The following is a 21,890-nucleotide window of genomic DNA, read 5'->3' as shown; positions in this document are numbered from 1 at the left end:
AGTGAATAAGAGAGCCAGCTTTCAACCTAGCCCTTATGAAGCAGGAAGGTCTGTGGGTCAGTAATCAGAGCACCAGCCATTTGGCTTCAGCCTCTGATTCTGCCGCTTTCAGCTGTAGAAAGTGTAGCTGTGTGTCTTGAGAAAGTTGCTTAGTATCTCTGAACATCAACCTCCTTGTCTGTAAAATGAGGTCACTGCTCTATTCTCAGAGTGGTGTTGTGAGAATGAAATGTGACCCTAGCATAGGTGCAAGTGTCTGGCCCACAGTAGCTCATTTCCAGGCCAGAGCATCCCACTTTAATATTACCAGAGCATCGAAGCCTTGGTAATATTATGTTGAGGCAGGGAAGAGAGAGAGTTGTTATGACGATATTACACATAAAGGTGTCGGGAAGTCAGGTTGTGAAGAGGTGGGGTGTGCTATGAGTCTGGAGCACAGATGTAGCAGGATAACACATGAGGCTGCAGGAGCCAGCAGTGGCCAGGGCCTGGAGGGTGTTTGGTTGTTGTTTGTTTGTCATGCGAGTAGCTTATACTTAATCTTACAGGTGAAGGGAAACCACTCAATGTTTTTAACCCAAGAGAAGAGCATGGTCTGTTGTGAGTTCTTTAAAGTTCCCTTCGGGGACTGTGCGTCTGACTAGAGTGGAACCAGAGAACCCCTAGGAGACTAATGCAGTTTTCCACGGGAGACACGGAGGGCCTGAGCCAGGGCAGGAGTGGCTAACGCGGGGTAGATAGCAGAGAGGGGAGAGAAAAAAGCAGCAGGGACCGGAGACTAATTTAATGTGTCCTCACAGACACACCCAAATAATGTTTAACCAAATGTCTGGGCACCCTGTGGCCCAGTCAAATGGACACACAAAATTAACCATCATAGGTATTAAGTTTCCTGGGTATTTTTCCCCCCGGTATCTGTTAGCTTAGACGCTAGGAAGGGCAGCCTGAATCCTGGAGCTGTGCAGCATGCGTGGACAGTAAAAAAATCCCTGACAAACTCTCTCCTTCTAGCTAGAGGACTAGGAAGAGTGGGTCCTGCAGGACCAAAGGTGTTTGCGCTTTCGGAGGAAGCAAAATCTCATTTTATTTTACTCATTTTACTCTCTTGGCTTGACCCCAAGGCAAGTCCTAGTCATGAGCTACTTTCCCACGGTGACAGTGGCAGCTTATTAAGCACATAAAACTCAGAAAGAACTCTTCCTCTGATCAGAAGAACTGGGTAAAGGGATCCCCGTGGTCTAAAGACTATTTTGGGGTGGGTATCTTTGTATTTCTCCTTTTTTCTCCCACTGATTCATTCTCAGGGGGGACTCAATTGTGAAAAATGTGTGCTTGCATAAGGAAGCTAACATCCTGGCTCTCTATCCAGCACACCAGGAAAATGGGACTCTGAGTATGGGAGAGGGAAGGATATCTGAGAAGAAGGGGCTCAAGAAAGGGGTTCCTTAAATTTGCGGATGAAATGCTGGGCTCACTCCCTGGCTGCACATATAAGGAACTGACCCAAAGCAGCACAAAAAAAGCTTATGACTTAACCATTGTACAGAACACTTTCCAAGTCCCAGGCTTGCCACTGGGTGGTTCATACATGGGGTTGACCCTAGTAGCACTGCAAAGGCCTTAAATACTAAACTGGCATTAAAACCTTAGCCCAAAAAAGGTAGGCTGGGACTTGTGGTCTAAACCTAGCCATGTTAATTGCTTGCTTAAAACAAACAAACAAACAAAATTCTCCAGACACTCTTAAGAGGACCCAGAGACTCTTAACATAATATTCAAAATGTATCCAAGATACACTTCAAAATTAATCAATGTACAAAGAACAAAGAACCAGGAAAATTTCAATAACTCTCAACGGAAAAACAATCAATACCAAGCTGACCCAGATGTTGGATTACTATGACAAAGCCTTAAAAGCAATTATTATACCATGCTTTATGAAGCAAGAGCAAACATCATTGAAACAAATGGAAAGATAGGATTTTTCAACAAATAAATAGAAGCTATTGAATAAAACAGAAATTTTATAACTGAAAACTACAAGAATAGAAATAAAAAATTCACTGGGGTTGGTGCATGGGGGGAATCAGTAATGTAATGGAGTCAGTAAACTTGAACTTATATCAGGGGTTGGATTGGCCATCTTTTTCTGTAAAGGGAGAGATAGTATATATTCTAGAATTCTCTGGCTATTCAGTCCCTACTGCATTTCTTCAGCTCTGCAGTTAGAGCATGAAATTAGCCACAGACAATATGTACATGAACAGGCATGTCTGCATTCCAATAAATCTTTATTTACCAAAGCAAGCAGCTGGATTTGTCCTGTGGACTATAGTTTACTGACTACTGAGGTAAATCAATAGAAGTTATCTAATCTGAAAAACACAAAGAAAAATGACTGAAAAAAAAAAAGAACAGTCTCAGGGCCCAGTGCAAAAACATCAAAAGATTTAACACACATGTCATTGGTGTCCCAGAGCAGAGGAAAAAGAAGTGAGTAACAGAAAAATATTTGAAGAAATAATGGCTGAAAGCTTCTCAATTTTTATGCAAGTTATGAATTTGCAGATTCACAAGGCTTAGTGAAACCCAAACCAGATAAACTCAGTGTAAAACACACTCAGATACATCATAATCAAATCAGATATAATGAAAAATATCTTGAAAGTAACCAGGGAAAATTGGGGAACAATGATTGCATATTTCTCAGTAGAAAACATGGGATTCTAGAAGATAGTGGAACAACATCTTTAAAGGGCTGTGAACATTTTAAAAGACCTGTTAACTCAGAATTCTGTATCCAGTGAAAATATCCTTCAGAAAAAGCAAAATTAAGATATTGTCAGATGAAGAAATGCTAACAAAATTTGTTAATAGTAGATCTGTTCTAAAATAGTTGTTAAAGGAAGTTCTTTGGGTGGAAAGAACAATAATAACAAAAGGAAACTTGGAACTTCATAAATGAAGAAAAAACAAGATAAGAAGAAAGAAGGCACAAATTGCCAATATCAGGAATAAAAGAAAGAATATCACTAGAGAACCCACAGACATTAAAATAATAATAGGAAATAGTAAACAACTCTATACCCATAAATCCGATCACTTAGATGAAATGGACCAATTCCTTAAAAGACACAAGTTACCAAAGGTCACTCATGAAGAAAAACACGACCTACATAGTCTTATATCTATTGAAGGAATTAAGTTTATAGTTAAAAAACTTTCTAATAAAGAGAAGTTTGGGCCCAGGTGGTTCCACTGGTGAATTTTACCAAACATTAAAGGAAGATATAATATAATATTAATTATATACAATCTCTTTCAGAAAATAAAGAGAGAAATTCCCAACTCTTCTTCTGTGGCCAGCATTATCCTGATACTAAAAGCAGAAAAAAAAAAAAAACAGTAAAAGAAAATAAAAGAAAGCTAAACAAAATATTAGCAAATCAAATCCAGCAAATATAAAAAAGATAGTTCACAACTAAGTAAAATTAAAGAAATGCAAGGGTGATCATCATTTAAAAATAACAGAATGTAACCACTATATTAGACTAAATAAAAACTACATAATAATAGATGCAGAAAAAGCAATGTCCATTCTTGACAGACTATCAACAAACCAGGTATAAAAGGAAAGTTCCTGAATCTGATAAAGGACATTTACAAAAATCTGGAGTTACATATTGATACAGGAATAAATCTCAAAGATATAATATTGAATGAGAAAGGAAATAATCAGGGTGATATTTTTAGTATGACATCATTTATATAAAGTTTTATTACATGTGAAACTGTTACATATTGTTCATGGATAAAGTATAAATGTTTGCAAAGGAACAAAAAACAGTAAAATCAGAAAAGTGGCCACATTTGGGAAGCGATAGAAGGGCATAGGGTTGGAGATTGGCTCACAAGGGAACAGAGCTTTACTATAATGCTTGAATTTTTCTTTAAAAAAAAAATCTGAATCAAACATGATAAAATGATATGATTTGAAGAGCAGAATGGAAGAAACATGACTGTTCATTATATTTATTCTCTATACTTGTCTGCCTGGTGAAAAATCTTACAAATTTTAAAAATCTGGTAAAATACTGTGATAAAAGTGTACTCAGGATCTTATACAAGTACAGAAGCCTTAGATAGGAGGGAAGAAGGCTGGGTCTTGGAGGACTTCCTGCAGAGGAGGCTAATAATTCTTGAACACTTACCATGTGTCAGGCAATATCCTCAAGTAGTAATGCTAGAAGTAATAACTGATTTCACACAACAACCTTATGAGATTCATACAACCATCCTCATTTATTGAGTAAGAAATTGAAATTCAGTTTAGGTAACTTACTCTTGGTCAGAAAACTAGTAAATAGGGAGTTGGGATGGAAACTAGGCAGTCGGGCCCCAAATCCTGAGCTGGTCACCCTGAGAACAGCCCTCTGCCTTTCTGAGCAGGTGGTGAATTGACCTGATCTCTACTTGAGAGCAATTTCTCTGCTTGTGTCTGGAGAGACATTTAGACTTAGGTGAGGCTGGAGGCTGGGAGATAGAAGGTTATTTTTGTCTAAGCCTTTCTCTTTCTACTTATTGATTTTCTTCCTGAATTTTTATATATTCTTAACACAAACCTTCATGTTTTTTATTTACCAACAGCTTTCACCATTCATTGTTCATCTTTTCCCTTTATTTGTGGTGGCTCTGGTATGGAGGCTTTTCATTTCCTCTGGAAAATGGGACCTGAATTGGTGGTGAAAACTAGGAGGAGGGAAATTCAAGAGAGGTTGCGAATTTTCTTTTTTTTTTTATGGTTGAGTAGTAGTATATTGTATATATGTACCACATCTTCTTTATCAATTCAACTGTTGATGGACTTTTAGGTTGTTTCCATGTCTTGGCTACCGTGAATAGTGCTACTATGAACGTAAGGGTGCATGTATCTTTTTGAATTATAGTTTTGTCTGTATATATGCCCAGGAGTGGCATTTGCAGCAACATGGATGCAACTAGAGATTGTCATACTAAGTGAAGTAAGTCAGAAAGAGAAAGACAAATACCATATTATATCACTTATATGTGGAATCCAAAATATGACACAAATGAACCTATCTATGAAATAGAAACAGAATCAGAAGCATAGAGAATAGACTGGTGGTTACCAAGGTGGGGGTCGGAGAGGGTAGGAGTGGGAGTTTGGGATTAGCAGATGCAAACTGATATATATAGAATGGATAAACAACAAGGTCCTAAGGTATAGCCCAGAGAACTATATTCAATATCCTGTGACAAACCATAATGGAAAAGAATATGAAAACGAGTGTGTATATATATGTATAACTGAGTCACTTTGCTGTATAGCAATAATTAACACAACATTGTAATTCAACCCTATTCAATAAAAAACAAAGTAAAAAATAGAAGGGAGAGGTCGCGAAGGCAGAGGAAATGGCAGTGTTTAGTAAAACTTCCTGCCTCCCATTAGTTGGAGATGAGGCTGGCCAACCTGCAGGGGTGCTTAATTCTCTCTGTTCTGTTTAAGTCTAACCTCCTCCTAAGGCCGACTTATGCTGGGCTTGGCATCTCCCACAGCACCTAGCTGAGGGTCTTCAGGGCTGGAGCACTTGACATCTAGAAGCCAAGGACTGGTCACGGTTTGAGACATGTTCCTCACTCCTGGGGTAGGGAAATGAGAAAAGCACCAGCAATGCAGTAAGGTTTTCATAAAGCTAAGTTTATTCAGCTAAACTTTATTGTGTGTGTGGTTCTTTTCCAAAGAGTATGTGGTTAAATTTCTTCCTATGTAAGAATAGTGACATTTGGGATTTCCGTGGTGGTGCAGTGGTTAAGAATCTGCCTGCCAATGCAGGGGACACGGGTTCGAGCCCTGGTCCGGGAAGATCCCACATGCCACGGAGCAACTAAGCCTGTGCACCACAACTACTGAACCTGCGTTCTAGAGCCCGTGCTCTAGAGCCCGCGAGTCACAACTACTGAAGCCCTTGCGCCTAGAGCCCGTGCTCCACAGCAAGAGAAGCCGCTGAAATGAGAAGCACGTGCACCGCAAACAAGAGTAGCCCCTGCTCGCTGCAACTAGAGAAAGCCCACAGCAGCAATGAAGACCCAACGCAGCCAAAAATGAATGAATTAATTAATTATTTTTTTTAAAAAGAGAGAGACATCAGAACCAGAGCAGAGAAAATGAAAATGGTGACCTTTGATGTTTAAAAAAAAAAAAGAATAGTGACACTAGATGGTGAATTAATTGCTTTCCAATGTTCTTGTTTTGCCAGATAAAAAGTTGGCAATAAGTCTGTTGGTGCCTCAAAGTTATTTTTATATTTTTCTGCTCAGTTAAATTAAAAAAATATCTGAGAACAATTATCAGAAAGAGCATGGGCTTTTGAGTCTCAAAAACATGTGTTTTCAGTTCTGTCACATGTATCAGCTATATAAACGGGAGGGAAGTCGCTGAACTTTGGTGAATCTTGGTTCCTTCACTAAAATAGGATAATTATACTCACCTTAGAAACAGTATGAGGATTAAATGAGATAACTGTAGGCCTAGTACATATCCATGAATGGATCAATTCAGGCTTATTTTGTTGCCCTCTGGCTTCCTGGAGGGCAGAGACTGGACTTTATTTGTATATCCTGAGATTTATCTAGTTGAGACTTGGATCATAGTCGGTTCTCAAAAACTCTGTTAAAAACCACAATGAGAAACCACCTCAGGCCCATTAAGTTGTCTACTATTTAAAAAAAATTCCAAAAGAGAGAATAAGAAGTGATGGTGAGGAAGTGGAGAATGTGGATGAACTGGAACCTTTGTGCATTGCTGGTGGGAATGTAAAATGGTGCAGCTGTTATGGAAAACAGTATGGTGGTTCCTCAAAAAACTAAACACACAATTATCATAGGATCCAGCAATTCCACTTCTGGGTATATACTCCAAAGAAATGAAAGCAGGGATTTGAACAGATATGTGTACACCCATATTTGGAGCAGCATTATTCACAATAGCTGAAAGGTGGAATTAACTCAGGTGTCTGTTAACAGATGAATGGGTAAACAAAATGTGGTATATACACGGTTGGCATATTATTTAGCCTGAAAAAACAAAGAAATCTGACACACGCTACAACAGGAATGAACCTTGAGGACTTTATGCTAAGCAAAATAAGCCAGTCACAAAGGACAAATATTGTATGAGTCAATATGAGGTACCTAGTGTAGTCAAATACATAGAAACAGAAAGTAGAATGGCGGCTCCAGTGGCTGGGAGAAGTGGGAGTGAGGAGTTTGTATTTAATGGGTATAGAGGTTCAGTTTTGCAAGATGGAAAGGGTTTCGCAAGATAGAGCTGGATGGTGGTGATAGTCACACAACAAGGTAAACACAGTTAATTGCACTGAATTGTACACTTCAAAATGGTTAATATTGTAAATTTTGCATGGTTTTTTTTTTTACCATAATTAAAAATAAAAACTTTAAAGTTTAAAAATTATCTGTTAAATGAAAGAACTGATAAATAAATATGGAGAGGAGAGAGCCACAAGAATGACTGAAGCAAGAGCCTTTTAAGCAAGGAAAATAGCCAGCAAGCGTGCTCAGTCCATGGAGAGCCAGCTAAGAGGCTTGCTGGCCTGCGGTGGGGTGAGTGAGGCAAGGAGTGGAGGAAATGAGGGCTGAGGGGCAGCCAGGCAGATCACGCAAGCTTTGCAGGCCCTTGCACTTTATTTTAACTCAATATGATGGGAGGGAACACATATGAGCAGATAGAGGAAGGAGGGCATCCTGGAAGCCAGGAAGAGGGGCAGGGCTGTTGTATCAGAGCTTCGGCATCCCTCTTCTCCAAGCACACACCTGCCCCTTGGACAGAGTGACCAGACGACGTGCAGGCATTCCCTGGGCACACATGGCATCCTCTGATCAGACCCCTCCACCCTTGAATGTCCTGATGGTGAGTTTGGCTGGACAGGGGGAAGTATTGTTTTCCCCAGAGACCACTGAATGCACATCACTGCTCTTGGTTTCTAATGTAAGAGGAGGAAGTGTGAAGGGTGGGGGAGTGGTTTCTTTTATCACAAAATTATATTAGAAAGCTGGTGGCTGCTCTGGGTAGGGACCCACCCACACCAGGCCTACATGGGAGTTGTCCCTGTGCTTGGCTCAGCTTTGCCCTGGAGGAGCTTGAGTTTTCTGGCTCTGACTTCTTTAGTTCTTCCTATCCTTGAGAAAAGGCCTGTGCCATGCTTCATGTGAAAGCCCAAACCAGATTTCCCCAACTCACTTTGAGTCCTGTGTCATTCACGTATTCCCTCATTTATTCATTCAGTCATTGATCATTTTTTTTGAGCACCTACTATGTGCCAAGCACTATTCTAGACCCTGTCATTGAGTTGCTCAAAGAATCAATGTGAGAAGCAGACAGATACACCTGGAATTATACTAGGTGTGTTAAGGACTGTGATATACTGATAATAAAGAGATAAAGATAAGCTGGCTAATATTTATTGAGTGCTTACTCTGTGCCAGGCACTATTCTAAGTGATGTGTAAACATTGACTCATTTAATCCTTAGGAAAACCCTGTGAGGTGGGTATTAGCAACACCCCATTTTATAGATGCTGATACTGAGGCACAGAGAGGTTAAGTGGCAAGAACACAAAGCAGTGAAGAAATGTTGTGTCCAGGAACAGCAAGCTGAGCAGTCCAGCTCCAGAGCCTTGTAACATTCTGCTGCCTCTGCGTGAGAACTTTGGGGAGTGTGGGTAAGGTGCATCGCCTAGGGGAGGTGCCACCTGCATGCTGACAGATGACAAGAAGTTGGCCAAGCAGAGGGCAGGGGCGGAGGATTTGTAAGGACTCTCACCAATCAAATTTTCACCCATCAAAAGTTTCAAGTGCAAAGTTGAGAAGCATGTCAGGACAAAAGCATTCCAGAAAGTTCCAGGAGAGGAGAGGCAGGAGATGAGCTGGGAGAGAGGGTCTGGGACAGGCTGCCAGGGGTGGGGGGTCACGTCTTCAGGTACTGGGAAACCACTGTAGGCTTTTTAGGTCTGAAGTGATGTGATTACAATGACCCCTTTAGGATTTTTGCAGGAGTTTTGTTCATGGTTTGGGTTGACTAATACTAGCCAATATGTAAGTCACAAGGAATTCCTCTCTCCAAACGGCCTAGTGATTCACCATTTGCACCCTCTTCCCACTGAGCTTTATTCTCTGGTTTGCACTGTGTTCTGGGAGGCTGACCCCTAGGATTGCATCCAGGGACTCCCTTGCCTCTGTCTTCAGCTGGGCTTGGCCAATGACAGGCAAAGGCAAGGGATTAGAGGGTGGGAGCAGGAGAGGCTGGGACACTTCCCCTCAGCTGCCTCCCTGCTTCTGTGCCTCTCTCTGTCAGTGGCTATGTTCCTCTAAAACTGCAGCTCCTGCCCATGGCCCCCTCCATGGCTCCACCTCTGACTGGGCTCCAGCAATGCCTGGCCCTCCTCTTGTCCCATTAGGTCTAGGGCTGGTGATAGGTCCCACTGTTGCAGGTCTCGGGGTGACTCAACATCCCTTATTGGTTCCCTTAGCCCCGCCCATCCCTATACATTATCCCTTCATTTCATCCTCTTCAGAATCCCAGCAGAATCAGCCTTCTTCTTCTTGCCATAATTAGTTCTGCCAAGAACTTCATAAAAATGGCCATTTGCTGAATACCTACTGTGTGCTTGGGGCTTCACATACATTTTTTCCCATTTAATTCTCACCACAGCCCATGAATTATAGATCATTTGTATCCATTTTCAAGGTGAATAATCTGAGGTAGGCACGTACACAGATGTTAAGTACCTCGCCCAAGACAGCGTAAGCTTCTTGTCCAGAATCACACAGCTAGTCAGGAACAAAGTCGGAATTCAGTCCCTGGTCTCTGGGCTCCGAAACGTATCATCTTTCCACTGCTGCACATCACAGAGTAAATCCTTGTAAGTGCTTAGTTTGCCAGACTCTGGAAAATCAGTGAGGGCTGTAGTAGTAAAATCTCTAGGGGATGTGGGAATGGGGTATTTTGTGGAAAGATGTGTGTCTCTGGAGGAGAGGCAGATCTTTAAGTAAAAATTCCTGAATGTTGCCATTCCTGCGTTGATGGCAAACACAACGGAGGATGATTACCCAGAATAACTTATGCTACACAATGTAGTTCCTCTGTGGAGGGGAGTGGAGGCCTTAATGAGTTCAAAAGAAGAGGAAACTCATCCCTCCAAGACCCACAGCAGAAAGCATAAGGGTTTATTTATAGAGAAGAATTTTATTATTTTTTAAAGTCACTGTGGGTTCCTGCACAAAACTTAGGAAAAGGCACATACTCGTGGCCAGTGGTCAAGGGAAACCACCCTGTTTCTTGGCAGTGCTGTGGCTGAAACGGCCCTTCCCAAAAACAATACGTGGGGGAAGGAAAGGCAAAACCAACAGGAGGTTTTAAAATGCTGTGGTTTGCTTTGCAAATTCTTTTTTTTGGTGTGTGTGTGTGTGTGTGTGTGTGTGTGTGTGTGTGTGTGTGTGTGTCCTGGGGCCTGGAGTAAGGAGTGGGATGGATTCTACAACTGGTCAGAAATGTAGTGCCCCTTCATATATACAATGGACTATTAGCCATAAAAAGAAACAAAACTGAGTTATTTGTAGTGAGGTGGATGGACCTAGAGTCTGTCATACAGAGTGAAGTCAGTCAGAAAGAGAAAAACAAATACCGTATGCTAACGCATATATATGGAATCTAAAAAAAAAAGAGAAAAAGTTTCTGAAGAACCTAGGGGCAGGGCAGGAATAAAGACGCAGACGTAGAGAATGGACTTGAGGACACAGGGAGGGGGAAGGGTAAGCTGGGACAAAGTGAGAGAGTGGCGTGGACATATATACGCTACCAAATGTAAAATCGATAGCTAGTGAGAAGCAGGTGCATAGCACAGGGAGATCAGCTCGGTGCTTTGTGACCACCTAGAGGGGTGGGTTAGGGAGAGTGGGAGGGAGATGCAAGAGGAAGGAGATATGGGGACATATGTATATGTATAGCTGATTCACTTTGTTATACAGCAGAAACTAACACACCATTGTAAAGCAATTATACTCCAATAAAGATGTTAAAAAAAACTCCAAAACACAGTGAGTGATAGCAATACATACAGTCCAACAATTCAAAGAGAATGATTAATGAATTTCTTAGTATATATAAATGTCCTTTAAGTAATGGTTTTTTATTAAAATGTCATTCATGACTCAAGAAAAAAAAAAAAAAGAAAGAAATGTAGTGCCCCTTGTCCTGAGCGTTTCTGGAGCTGCCCTTGCAGTCATGCCTTCTCTGACCTCCTACTGCCTCCCTGCCCTCATCCAGGCCCATCTGCAAGGGTTAGTGATAATAATGCAGCTATGATAACGCCTCCACCTTAGATTTTAGGAGCTCTCTATGTTTCCCAAACTCTTTGGTATTGTAACAAAAATGGCTGCCTTTATCCTAAGTACTTGGTTTTTTTTTTTTTTTTTTTTTTTTTTTTTGCGGTATGCGGGCCTCTCACTGCTGTGGCCTCTCCCGTTGAGGAGCACAGGCTCCGGACGCGCAGGCCTAGCGGCCATGGCTCACGGGCTTAGTTGCTCCGCGGCATGTGGGATCTTCCCGGACCAGGGCACGAACCCGTGACCCCTGCATCGGCAGGCGGATTCTCAACCACTGCGCCACCAGGGAAGCCCATAAGTACTTGGTTTTTTATCCTCATGATTTTATTTCATTTTGGAGCCAGTCCTTATCCTCACTTGACAAATGAAGAAACTGAGGCTCAAAAGATTAAATACCATGCCCCAACTCACGCAGAAGAAGGAAGAAGCTGAGATTTGAACCCAGGCTCATGGCAAAGCTGGCATCTTGTGCTTCAGAACTGTTCCAGGGATTGGTGCTATGTTCCCATTTTCCAGATGAGGAAAGTAGAGAGAGATGGAGGAAATGCTCCAGACCACTGGCTAAATTGGGGATGAACTTGGACCACATGCAGAACTCAGGATGCCCCCCAGGCAGGGCCCGTCCACAGGCCCGTGGCTGCGTCTCACAAATGGTACCAGCTGGTCAGGTGGACAGACCACCACCTGTCAGGCCACATCAACCGATCACAGAGCTTTTGTTTCAGACCCAAACAGGCACCCACCTCGGCTCTGATACATCCACAGCTTTGCCTGGTGATACCATCAGTTCTTATGCATATTTTTAAAGAAGAGGCCTTCGACAACTCGCCCTCCACCAAAAAAAAATGTCAAGGGGTAGGTGGTGATTGAATCTGACATAAAAGAACCCAGCCTGAAGGACAGAGCTGAATTTACCTCATGTTCAACCCCAAGAGGAATCAGAGCTGGAGAAAATGCTCTTGCCTGGAACACCTCTCCATAGACTCTTGCTGTCCTGCGTGCTTAGTGCCCTGAACTCTGATTCACCATCACTTATGAGCTGTGTGTCCTTAGGCAAGTGACAGAACTTCTCTGAGGCTCGCTTTCCTCAGAAAACTAATTTAGGTTTTCACAGTTAGGAGTTTATTCCTTCTAAAAACCTAACTAGCTGCGAGGGGACCCAGCTGGGCCCTCTGGGCCTACAGAGACACAGGACCAGTGCTGAAGAGCAAGGTGGCTGCTAAAAGTTAAACTCTCCCATCATGATTCACAGTTTACTTTAAATGTGGGCAGTTTTAAGCCATTACAAAGAATAGTGTGTATGTTTGGAGCTGGAAAATTCTGCTCTTCTTTCACAGAATTTCAGAGTAAATAGGTCCATACAAGCCATCTTGTCTGACAAGCCCCTCATGGTATAAAGATTAAGGTCCAGGAAAGGTAAACCCTGGATTGAGACCTCATGAGGGCTTGAACCAAAACACCAGCGTTCTTTCCAGTAGGTCTTACCTTTTAAACTATTCCCTCATCTTCATACAGGAATAGTAACTAATGCGTATCATTTTTCTGAGGAAAGTAAGAATTAAAGCCTATGCAAATGTTTTGTACACTAAAACAGCTTGCATCTGACAAGAGTTATCATTCATCATAGACAGAGTCATACCAGTGATCCAAGGAGGCAACGTGTGATGGGCCCATGGGGAGGTCTTGCTTGAAAACATAATTGTGCTTCCATTTGTTTTCAGTCAGTATATTGGCATTGCTTAGAAATTGTAATCAACATTGAAGGTAGGGGATATCTGATTTTGGTTCTCCAAATGGGTGCCTGAATGTTGAGAGAGACTGTTTATCAGGACTCTCAAACTCACATCCATCCAGAAATCTGCAGATGAATGCCTCACAGTGGGTGGTGAACTCCTATCTGCTCTAATACTGATTATATTATATTATATTATATATATATATTATATTAATAGCTGATTTTTGCCAGACAGGAATGGAAATTTGCCCCCTTCATCATGCTGATGGCTACTTTTTATATTTAGGTGCAAGGATGGGCTCCAGATTTTCTTTAAACCTTGGTTGAGCCCTTCCAAAACACACCTGCGAGCCTGATACAGACTGTGGGACACCAGTGAACATACTCTGTTAGTCCAGGTGTTAACTTTGGTGGCTTCTGCTCCCTTGCTTAGCACAATATGGGCATCTTCTTCTTTAAGTCCACTAGACACCAGGACCACGTTACCATTACTTACCCCTGAGGCTAGGGTTTTAGGCCGAGGGTGTCAGGGTATGGAAAGTGCATAGGCTCTAGGCAGGTGGCCTAAGATTGGGTCTCAGCTCTGCCATTTACCAGCTGAACAAGGGACATCATCACTCCAATCAAGCCTCAGTTTCCTCATTTGTAAACATACAATACCCGCGACCCTGGGTTGTGGAAAAGAGTAAATGAGATGGCAGGTATGAAAGGCTTAGCCCATAAAAGATGCTCAAATATGGCAGCTCCGTTCTCCTTTTATGAACCTTAGCTTACGTTCAAAGTTCAGTGCACGCTTCAGCCCTTCCAGAAAGGTTTTCATGACCTCTCTTGACCACAGGATGCCTTCCACTTATAATTTCCAGTTGCCCTTTATAATTGACGTTGAGTGCACAATCCTTGGCATTCTCAGGTAACTTTTCATATGTACATGATGCTTTGCCTCAATTAGGTCAACTCCTAATTAGGTCAATCAACTCCTCAAAGGACCTTCTTTTTCCCTTTTCATGAGCTTAATTCCTTGCATTTTATTTTCCACCTGGCACTGACTTGTGCCAAGCTTTCTCACAACAACTGCATGTAAGAGGGAGCACCGTGGAGTGGATATCCCAATGGGGCAACTGGCACACAAAGTTGGATAACCGGAAAGACCTAGGTAAATGTACAATGTTCATGGTCACCAAGGAGACTAGGCAAGAGAGTGTCGATGATCAAAGTTAACCTCACTTCCGCTCCTAGAGAAATCCTGCAAAGGGCAATTTTCAGGGAGAAAGCAGGTGTGGCAGGTTGAAAAATATCCTCCAAAGATATCAGGCCCTAATCTCTGGAAGCTGTGACTGTTACCTTACATGGAAAAAGATGTAATTAAGTTCAGCATCTTGAGTTGGAAAATTATCTTGGCCCAGATGGGCTCTCAATGCAATCAAGCATCCTAATAAGAGAGAGGTGCACAGGGAGATACAACATAGGCAGAAAAGGAGAGAAAGAAGGTCATGTGTGGATGGAAACAGAGAACAAGGCCTGACTGCGACCGAAGAGAAGAAGGAGTGTGTTGGAAGAAGAGGGAACCAGAATCAGAGAGAGAGAAGATGGTGTGCTGCTGGCTGTGAAGATGAAGGAAGAGGCCACGAGCCAAGGAGTACAAGGAATGCAGCTGTAGATGTTGGGAAAGGCAAGGAAGTGGATTCTCCCCTGGAGCCTCTGGTGGGAGCGTGGCCCTGCCAGCACCTTGATTTCAGCCCAGTGATACTGATTTCCAACTTCTGGTCTCCAGAACTGTAAGTGAATCATTGTGTGTTGTTTTAAGCCACTGAGTTTGTAGTCATTTGTTATAGCAGCCCTAGGAAATGAATTAGAGCAAGCAAGGGAAAGAAGTAGCAGAAAAGAAACAAGGATGGGGTGTGGAACTCATGCGAGGTGCTTGAAATAGCCCTTCAGAAAATATCAGAGGACCAGAGTGCTCGCCCCAGCCATTTCATCATCTGGCTATTTCAACTTGGGCAAATCACTCAACCTCTACGAGCCAGGATTTCCTTATCTGGAAAATAGGATAATAACCTACCTGTTATGTGGAGAAGCTCATAAAGGCCAGCTGCTATTATCTTAATGTTAAAGAATGACAGGGCTTCCCTGGTGGCGCAGTGGTTGAGAATCCGCCTGCCGATGCAGGGGACATGGTTTCGTGTCCCAGTCCGGGAAGATCCCACATGCCGCAGAGCGGCTGGGCCTGTGTGTGAGCCGTGGCCGCTGAGCCTGCGCGTCCGGAGCCTGTGCTCTGCAACGGGAGAGGCCACAACAGTGAGAGGCCCATGTACCACAAAAAATTTAAAAAAATTAAAAAATAAAAAGAATGACAAAATATCATGGCCAGCTGGTGGCAGAGGTGGGTTCCCATCATGCTTCCATGGAACATGAGAGCCGGGCTGAAGCAACCTGCTCACAAAATTGAATAGGAGCCCCTTTTTACTCATTTCACAGGGAGGGAAAGGAGACAAGAGGGATAGTTTTATTAATTTTATGTTTTGCTCTCATACTTTCCTTTAGACCTTTGGCCTTGCCCATAACCAGAAATCAGTTAGGATGGCATCTTAGTGCAAAATTATACATTTAGTCATTTTAAGTTTAAAAAAGTAAAACAACATTTTGCCTATAGGTGATATTCTGCAGAAACAACCAAGACCCTGAGGCTCTGCATCAGAATCAGTCTTTGAACCGCTGCTAGAAACTAGCTGACCCGCAGAGGTCGTTCTGCCACTTGCTGGCTAGGTGACCTTAGGGAAGCTCCTCACCTTCTCTCTGACTCAGTTACCTCATCTGTAAAATGGGAGTGCCCCCTTCCTCAAAGTGTACTATCGTGGGGTGGTTGAAATAATATATGTAAAGTGGGTATAGAAAGTGCTCAAAAATTGGCAGCTTCTTAGCAAGGTTATTATTCGTTCTTATTGTTGCCCAGCTCTCACTGAAGCTAATTAACTATAGCAAAATTTCATCCCCTATATTCTTTTTTTTTTTTAAATTTATTTATTTGGCTGTGTTGGGTCTTCATTTCTGTGCGAGGGCTTTCTCTCTCTAGTTGCGGCGAGCGGGGGCCACTCTTCATCGCTGTGCGCGGGCCTCTCACTGTCGCGGCCTCTTTTGTTGAGGAGCACAGGCTCCAGACGCGCAGGCTCAGTAGTTGTGGCTCACGGGCCCAGCTGCTCCACAGCATGTGGGATCTTCCCAGACCAGGGCTCGAACCCGTGTCCCCTGCATCGGCAGGCAGACTCTCAACCACTGCGCCACCAGGGAAGCCCCCATCCCCTATATTCTTTAACCAGTTAGCTACAGCTCCCACAAGAACCTTGTGATATTGGAGCAGTAGAGCTTAATGGATAAGAGACATGAAGCTAGAGACTAACCTAAGTTTGCACCCTATTCACACCACTGGCTGTGTGGTATCAGGCCAATCATGTGAACTTTCCGAGCCTCCATTTTCTCATCTGTAATATGCACCATCTTGGTATTTATCTCTCAGAATCTCGTGAAGAGAATTATTCAAACTGATAACGTTTAAAGGGCTTAGCTTAGCTGGCACATAGTAGGTCCTTAGTCAATATTCAGCGAAGTAAATTCCTTTGCTTTCATTTTCATTTAAAAATAGAGGGGGAAAAGAAGTCTGAAGGTCCAGAGCAACGAAAGTTATTGGGCCATTAACCAAAGGTGAAAACTGCAGCTTCATGCCTGGTATTTGTGCCACTCAAAAAGGTAGAGTTATTTCTAGGAGACTGACTTAACAGGAAATAGGACCTCTCTCTTCCAGAAACCTGAGGTATTGGCCTGGAGAAAAATCCCTGAGCCCAGAGGCTGTTCACTGGTGACCTTTCACAGGCAAATTTACCCAAAGCCCGGAGGGGAGAGGCCTGGGCCTACCCCTTCCCAAGTGCACAGCTGTGGGATTTTCCTCCTAGCCTTCCTGGGCCTACCCTGCTGTGCCTGACTGGGCTCCTTGTGGCTTCTGTCACCCCTGAAACTGTTGTGGAAAGTTCAGCTTGAGAAGAAGAGGGAACTGGGCTGTTTTGATTTTTTTTTTTTTTTTCCCCTTCTGTTTGAAAGTTGAACAAACCCACGACTTGATTTCAGAAAGCTTAACCCAAACCAAATGCTCTTCTAATGCGGGGAGGGACCACTCTGTGGAACACCCGGGCATTTTGACTTCGTGAAGACAGTGGGCAGGGCCAGATCTCTCCAGAAATCAGACGTTACAGGTTCACAGGCCACCAGGGATCACTGGAATGTTGCTTAGTTTTGGACTCTGGATTTATAGTCTAACCCCTCCTTCCTCACCCCCTGGAACTTGATTTATTGTTGTGCAGATCCAGTGGCTCTCCTCCAACTTTATTTCTTTCTTCAGAAGTAAACAAGAATCTTACTGCTCCGTAACCTCCCCGAAGTTTGTTTGTTCTTTCCTCCGTACAGTGTGGGCCATGTTTTTTCCCTGGGAAAGTCTCTTCTCTAATTATTTTCACATTGCAACAGTTTCTGCTTCTTCTTCTTTCTCTGAGGTTTATAAAAATGCTGAGGGTGGATTTGCTTCAGGCAAAATTGTGCTGTAAACATTTTCTCCTAGGCAATTGGGAGCCTCAGTGACTGGAGGTGATGTTGCCTTTTCTTATAGTGTAAAGTGCCAGAAGGAAATGTGAAAATCTTGAAGTGCTTCTTTGGATGGCTGGAGGAAAAATAGGTACATTGGTAAAATGGGGAAATTCTGCTGATCTTGTACAAGGGGACTTCTTTGACAGCTCTATGTGCAAGACTCAGCTAAGAGTCACAGATGTAGAAAACAAACTTATGGTTACCAAGGTGGAAAGGCGGGGGCGGGATAAATTGGGAGATTGGGATTTTCATATACACTACTATATATAAAATAGATAACTAATAAGGACCTACTGCATAGCACAGGGAACTACACTCAATACTCTGTAATGATCTATATGGGAAAAGAATCTAAAAAGGAGTGGATATATGTATATGTATAACTGATTCACTTTGTTGTACACCTGAAACTAACACAACATTGTAAATCAACTATAAAAGTTAAAAAAAAAAAAAGACTCAGCTGAGAAAAAGGCTTCCTCGAAAGTTGAGTTTTCATTTAAGTTGAGATCTTTCTGCCTCCAAGCACAGATGGAAAGTTGGTGCATTTTAAGGATAAGAATTTAGGAAATCAAAGGCTGATATTCCTAGCAAAATTTTGGATTATGGAACAGGTAATGGCTTGTTCTCACCAAGAAGTGTAAATCTAATCTCGATGTTTGCATGTCCAGTTTGAAAACTGAAAAATCTGTCTAACAATAGCACTCGTTGGTTCTGGGTGAAATTGAGGCTCAAAAGGATGGTGGGTTGTTTGTTCCTCTCATCCTTATATGGTCCTAAGGGTCTTGCTTGTTTCAGTACAACCTCTCCCTACATCTATCCCCCAATAGCATTACCACCTATATCTCTAGAATTTCAGATCCACACGTCCAGTCGGCCATTGTTTGAGGTTCCAGGCCTGGCCCTAGTATCTCTCCTAGTATCTGATAGGAACCTCTTTTACATGCAGCTGTCCAGTTTTCCCAGCATCACTTATTGAAGAGACTGTCTTTTCTTCATTTATATTCTTGCCCCCTTTGTCATAGATTAGGTGACCATAGGTGCTTGGGTTTATCTCTGGACTTTCTATCCTGTTCCATTATTCTGTATTTCTGTTTTTGTGCCAGTACCATACTGTTTTGATGACTATAGTTTTGCAGTATAGTCTGAAGTCAGGGAGCCTGATTCCTCCAGCTCCATTTTTCTTTCTCAAGATTGTTTTGGCTATTAGGGGTCTTTTGTGTTTCCATACAAATTGTAAATTTTTTTGTCCTAATTTTGTGAAAAATGCCATTGGTAATTTGATAGGGATTGCACTGAATCTTTAGATTGCTTTGGGTAGTATAGTCATTTTCACAATATTGATTCTTCCAATCCAAGAACATGGTATATCTCTCCATCTGTTTTTGTCATCTTTGATTTCTTTCATCAGTGTCTTATAGTTTTCTGAGTGCAGGTCTTTTGTCTCCTTAGGTAGGTTTATTCCTAGATATTTTATTATTTTTGATGAAGTGATAAATGGGATTGTTTCCTTAATTTCTCTTTCTGATCTTTCATTGTTAGTGTATAGGAATGCATGAGATTTCTGTGTACTAATTTTGTATCCTGGGGCTTACTCGGTGGCGCAGTGGTTAAGAATCCATCTGACAATGCAGGGGACACAGGTTCAATCCCTGGTCCGGGAAGATCCCACAGGCTGTGGAGCAACTAAGCCCATGTGCCACAGCTACTGAGACTGCACTCTAGAGCCCATGAGCCACAACTACTGAGCCCACGTGCCACTACTACTGAAGCCCACACACGTAGAGCCCGTGATCCACAACAAGAGAAGCCACTGCAGTGAGAAGCCTGTGCGCCATAACAAAGAGTATCCCCCACTTGCTGCAACTAGAGAAAGCCCTCATGCAGCAATGAAGACCCAACTCAGCCAAAAATAAATAAATTAAATAAAATAAATTTATGAAAAACAAGATTTTGTATCCTGCAACTTTACCAAATTCATTGATGAGTTCTAGTAGTTTTCTGGTAGCATCTTCAGGATTTTCTATGCATAGTATCATGTTATCTGCAAACAGTGATAGTTTTACTTCTTCTTTTCTACTTTGGATTCCTTTTATTTCTTTTTCTTCTCTTATTGCCGTGGCTACGGCTATCTAAAATGGATTTTGTATCCTTACCTTCAGTCTACACTCTCCTCACATTTCCCACCTCAGTGAGGGGCACCATCATAAGCTAAGGCCCCTTATGGGAAGCCTGGAGGCATCTGAACTCTCTCTCTCTCCTATCTGATCTGGCCTTAGTCCTGTCCACTCTAGCTGCCCAGTGGCTCTTGAATTGGCTTGCCTTCGTCTTTCCTCACAGCCATTGCCTTATTCAGACTTTCATTGCCTCTCACCTAGACCACTGCTATAGTCTCCTTGTTGGTCTCTGCCATGATCTGAATGTTTGTTTCCTCACCACCATTCCCCAAATCATATATTGAAATCCTAATGCCCAGTATGATGGTGTTAGGAGGTAGGGCCTTTGGGGGAGGTGATTAGATCATGAAGATGGAACCCTCATGAATGGGATTAGTGCCTTCTTAAAAGAGGCTCCAGAGAGCTTCCTTGTCCCTTCCTCCATGTAAGGACACAATGAAAAGTCTATAGTCTGCAACCCAGAAGAGGGCCTTCACCAGAACCTGACCATGTCGGCACCTTGATCTTGGACTTCCAGACTCTAGAAGCATGAGAAATACATTTCTCTTATTTTTAAGCTACCCAATCTGTGATATTTTGTTTCAGCAACCTGAATGGACTAAGACAGTCTAATCCACAAATTTCACTTCCTTGCCCTCATTAAAAGAATTGCCTCCCAAGCTATGAGAGTGTTCTGACCGCAGGATCAGATCATAGACATCACCTTTATCCCCCTCACCCCACTGTCCACACAGGCTAGTCAAGGCCCTGAAGCATGGCTGGTTCCAGCCTTCTCTCCAGGCTTGTTCTGCTGTTCAGTGCCCACATCCACCCACCCATCCACATGGCTGGCTTGTCCCCCCAGTACACACCACACTCTTCCACACTTCATGCTGCTCCCTGACTTGGAGTACTCTTCTGCCCCTTGTCTAACTGGCAAAAGTCCATTAAACCTTGAACGCCCGATTCATACATTAGCTCCTCTGTGAAATCTTTCTAGATACCCCTAAAAATGTCTGTTGCTCCTTCTCAAACGTTTCCAGAACAGTCTTTACACTGTATTTTTGCCTTAGCCTATTCTCACTGTACTGTACTCCCCATCCCCCATCCCCTGCCCTTACAAGGACTATAAGTCCCTGGAGGGCAGCATGTAAGTCCTTCCTACCTTTATATCCCTTCTATTTAGGACAGAGTCTGGCCTATGGGAGGGACCAGGGATGGGTGTGGAAAGATTTTATGGACTGAATTGTTCCCCCCGTCCCCATGACCCAAATTTATATGCTGAAGCCCTAACCTCCAATGTGATAGTATTTGGAGACAGAGCCATTGGGAGGTAATTAAGTTAGATGAGGTCATGAGGATAGGACCCTCCTGACGGGATTATTGTGCTTATAGGTAGAGACACCAGAGAGCTTGCTTGCTCTCCTTTTTCTCCACCATGTGAGGGCCCAGTGAGAAGGTGGCTGGCTATCTGCAAACCAGGAAGAAAGCCCTCACTGGGGAACCTTGATCTTAGACTTCGAGCCATCAGAACTGTGAGAAATAAATTCCTGTTCTTTAAGTCTATGGTATTCTGCATGGCAGCCTGAGATGACCATGGAGTTATTATTAAGTCCATTTCAGCACAGACCCCCTGCCCTGGGATGTACTTGTGGTGATGAGGGTGAAAACATGGCTTCCAGCATTGCTTGGAAGACCCTGGGCAAAGCTTTGATCCAGGTCTGGGGGAGACCAAGACTCTGAATGTAATAGGGCAGAGGCTGCTGCCATAGGCTTCAAACTGTATCCCCTTCAATGTTCTCCCTTCAGAATAAAGGGGAAATCATCTTGGATCCCAACTAACTTCAGGCGCCATGCTCTGTCTAGAACCTCTTGCTGCTTTAAGCCATTACCATCTTGGTCCCTCCTGCCCCACCTTCCAAGCCTGAATTTGCCACATCCCTAAC

The sequence above is a fragment of the Kogia breviceps genome, chromosome 1 (assembly GCF_026419965.1).
Source record: "Kogia breviceps isolate mKogBre1 chromosome 1, mKogBre1 haplotype 1, whole genome shotgun sequence".
NCBI classification, from domain to species: domain Eukaryota; kingdom Metazoa; phylum Chordata; class Mammalia; order Artiodactyla; family Physeteridae; genus Kogia; species Kogia breviceps.
The sequence above is the reverse complement of the archived record's forward strand: the minus strand, read 5'-3'. Positions refer to the sequence as shown.